The sequence below is a fragment of the Schistocerca nitens genome, chromosome 2 (assembly GCF_023898315.1).
Source record: "Schistocerca nitens isolate TAMUIC-IGC-003100 chromosome 2, iqSchNite1.1, whole genome shotgun sequence".
NCBI classification, from domain to species: Eukaryota; Metazoa; Arthropoda; class Insecta; order Orthoptera; family Acrididae; genus Schistocerca; species Schistocerca nitens.
The window spans coordinates 274940053-274944253 of record NC_064615.1 but is presented as its reverse complement, the minus strand read 5'-3'; the positions used below and the strand labels follow the sequence as shown (position 1 = coordinate 274944253).

The 4201-nt window shown below is 45.8% G+C and overlaps 1 non-coding gene across 1 annotated transcript; it reads left to right on the top strand.

Moving 5' to 3' along the window:
• Window positions 1–258: 258 nt before the first annotated feature.
• Trnaa-cgc (transfer RNA alanine (anticodon CGC)) lies at window positions 259–331 on the top strand. Its single transcript has one exon. It is a non-coding gene; the product is annotated as a tRNA-Ala (tRNA).
• The last annotated feature ends 3870 nt before the right edge of the window (window positions 332–4201 follow it).

The window sequence follows — 4201 nt, the reverse complement described above, 5'->3', positions numbered from 1 at the left end:
TTATATTAGCAATCCCACGTATACAACTTTCTTTCATGATTCTTAAACCATGTTAGCTATGATTCAATTATGCTCTGTGCAAATTTCTACCAGGGCGGCTTGCCTTTCATTCATTTCGCCCAGTCAATATTCGCCTCTATTTCTTCTCTTACGTTTCCTACTGTCGAATACCAGTCCCCAATCACAATTAAATTTTTGTCTTCATTAACTATCTTAAAATTTTTTTCATCTCGTCCACATTTCTTCAGTCTCTTACCGAGCGAGGTGGCGCAGTGGTTAGCACACTGGACTCGCATTCGGGAGGACGACGGTTCAAACCCGTCTCCTGCCATCCTGATTTAGGTTTTCCATGATTTCCCTAAATCGTTTCAGGCAAATGCCGGAATGGTCCCTTTGAAAAGGCACGGCCGGTTTCCTTCCCCATCCTTCCCTAATCCGAGCTTGTGCTCCGTCTCTAATGACCTCGTTGTCGACGGGACGTTAAGACTAATCTCCTCCTCCTCCTTCAGTCTCTTTATCATCTGCGGAGCTATGGGCATGTAAACTTGTACTACAGTGGTGGGTGTTGGTTTTGTATTTGTCTTCGCTACAATAATGCGTTCACTTGTTCATTATTAAACCTACTTCTTCATTACCGCTATTTGACCCTGTACTCATAACTCCTGTTCCTCTTGTCCCCGAACTTCATTAATTCCCACTATATCTAACTTCAACCTATCCATTGCCCTTTTTAAATTTTTAAAATTTTCTAACCTACTTGCGCGATTAACGGATCTAACATTTCACGCTGCGATCCGTAGAACTCCAGTTTTGTTTCTGCTGAGGATGACATCCCCTTGAGTAGTCCCCGCCCCGAGATCCAAATGGGGATGTCTTACCTCCGGAATAGTTTACGCAAGAGGATACCACCATCCTTTAACCATACAGTAGATCTGCTTCCCCTCGGGAAAAATTACAGCTGTAGTTTCCCCTTGCTTTCAGCCGTACGAAGTACCAGCACAGCGAGGCCGTTTTGGTTGAAGTTGCAAGGTCAGATCAGTCAGACATCCAGGCTGTTGCCCCTGCAACTACTGAAAAGGCTGCTGCCCCTCTTCAGGAATCACACGCTTTGTATGGCCTCTCAACAGATACCCCTCCGTTGTGGTTGTGGCAAGCCTCCCCACCAACGGCAAAGTCCATGGTTCATGGAGGCTGGTGAATTTCTCCCCCAATCCGAAGAATTTCCCCTGCCGTCATTGGATGAACTATTAAGTACAGGTTTATCCTCTCTTTTGGTTAGATATGACATAATCCATTGGTTGGTTACACCGCCATCAATTATCTAGGAGAGCATTGTGATTAACATAGTGAATTGATTTGTGTTTACATAAAAGCGGTCTGAAAACCAGGAACGACTGAACAACGTTCCCGAGGGGGAGTACGAAGCCGGATGTGTTCATGTTGCTGTAGAAGTTGGTCAAAATGTCTCGGAGTCTTTCGCGACGGCATATATGAATTAAACGTTCTCGGTTTTCCAGCCTCGTCAATTTGAATAAAATCCTCGGACTTTCGATGGCCATTTCCGCCATCCTCGTCCGGAGTTCACTGACTGCCGGAGCTGCTACGGTTTCTCGCTTATATAGGCATGATGACATCATCAGCAGCCAATCAGATCGACGCAATGTGGCGCGCGCACGTAAGTCGACCCGGGCAGCTTGCGGAGTTATTGCCCTTGGCAGCACCGGTGACGTCAGGTGGCGCCAGGGGCAGCCGCCACGTTTGAAACTGCCGCTCCCGTAGCAGCCCCGGCAGTCAGTGAACTCCTGACGACGATGGCGGAGATAGCCATCGAAAGCTCGAGGCTTGTATTCGAAATGACGCGGCTGGAAAACCGAGAAAGTTTTATTCATGGTCAAAATGTCCTAAGCCGGCACCAATACAGCGTTTGTAACGCCGCGGAAAAGATCGACAGATGTGTGTTATGGTTGCCATTGGAATGGACTGCAGGCTTGGGACCGATGGCCCTAGTAGTCTGGTCCCTTCAGTCCCACAACCCAACCAACCAACGAACTGCAGGTTGTGCTGTTGCATTTGACCACAACGGCTCCTGTGCCGTGCACTCCATATATTGTATGTGTCAGTCGTGGTCAGAACATTCTGTGTATAGTTTTGAGTGCACTATGTCTGAGCTAAGTTAATCCGAACGTGAGCAAATTGTTGGTGGGTGATTCCGTAATCAAGGTAGCAAAAATGTTTGATGTTTCAAGAGACACCATATCGAAGATTTTTACCGCACACAGGGAAAGCGGAATAACATCATCCGCATCGGCTAGCGGAATGGAGAAATACCTTGCCAAAAAGCGACCAGTTGCTCTACGGGATAGGCACTAAATAAAGGCAAATACATCTTCTACCAAGAGCACCAAATTAAAAAGAAACAAGCCCATCATAATAACTAATTAAGACTATTTCTCTTTCGTAAAATCATGATTTTTTTGGAGAAATGTGACTGTTACGTCGTACAGAACGTGAATAGTGTGCAGATGCATGCAGCCACTACTTTATTTGGGTTTGGTTTATTAGAAAAGGACCTTTACCTGTTTCGAATTTTTACGACGTTCGACAGAGTTAATCTACCATTTTGTTATAGGTGCTGCAGTACACTGTATAGGGAATGTAAAGGACGAGAGTGATAATTGATAAGTAATATACTGCTCTTTTATGAAACACTAGAAGAAGGTTTTTATTTTAATAGCATCCGTTGTGATGCACCGACAGAGTCGACGAACGGAAATGTCCGTTACTTTGACCAGCATTTCACGGGGAATTGGCTAGACCTCTTCGCGGATGCTTCGCCTCCGAGTCTCTCTAAGTTAGGGAAATGTGATGCAAACGCTGCACTCTTGAGGTGCCGCAACTGAAATGAACCGCAAGCGCTCATATCTGGAGGGTCTGGCTGGCCACCGTATGATCCCCGAAACGTCTGATCATTCTGTAACGTACGATACTGCACTGCCTGTGTTGTACAGAAGTACGTTGCAACATTCCCACGGATATGCATGCATGTCGTCATTCCTCTAGTCAACTGATGGTTATCCATATTCAACTGCGAGTGCATTTCATGTACAGTGTGTAACGTTGCCACCGTGTCTCGCGCTGGAAATTAATGGACGTCAAATCAGCGTCCTGTCTCCGTAATTCAGGAATCAGGGAAGTAGTCAAAGGTCTTTGCAACGTTGCGAATTGACAGTGACTGCGTTTCCGTGATCGTGGAAAGAGTGAGGTCCAATAATACTGATAATCGAAACAGCATCAAACCATGAGCATTCCAGTATGGAGTGATTTCTTGTGGAGTTCGTGGTTATTCCCATTAGTTTTGCTTGTACACACGGCCTGTCAGTTAAAAGATTGCCTCATTTGACACAATCAAGTTGGGAAGAATGTCGATATTGTCGTCCAATAGGGCTATTTGTTCCGTAGTGATTTGTTTCTCGGGAAGCATGGTCGCGCCCGGATAACTTATGTGCCACCTGCATTTTGTGCGGATGACAGATTAAATCGCTGCACAGAATGCGACGCACACTTGTATCTGAAAAGTGTAAACTAGCAGCATGTTTGTTTAATGAACGCCTAGAACCCGTGTAGATAGCATTCCGTTCGTTCTCAATGTTTTCTGGCTTCCGGCTGTTTTCGTCTATTCCGGCGGCTTATTTCGTGGCACTTGCGGCAGCACGAAACTTACCAACCCACTTCCGAATCGTGTGGCGTTGTGGTACTGTTCCACGGTCCCAACGTTGAATCGCTATCGAAATTTCCGCTGCGCGGCTACAACACTCTCACCGCTTTTGAAACACACTTCACTCACCAAAGCGAGAAGTGACGCTGTCCAGTGCTCCACTGTAAATAAAATGACGTCCTTCCTGCTACACTCCACCTTTAATCGGTTTTATCCTCACTGCAGGTGCGTACGATCTTCCAGCCGTTGAATGTGGTAGGTGGTTTCTGGCAGAGCCTGTACATTTATCGCCAAGCGGTTTAATACTTACATCAAAACTCGTGGACTTTGATAATTTTGCCATGGTCTGGGGCCACTGTCAAGTTCCGCCATTTGACTGTGTAGACCGTTATTTCTACTGTACTATCGTTTGCAGACATTAGTAAATTCGACAGTGTTGTTTGAGGTAATATTACTCGTATTTGTACATGTAATGACTCTTTCTGG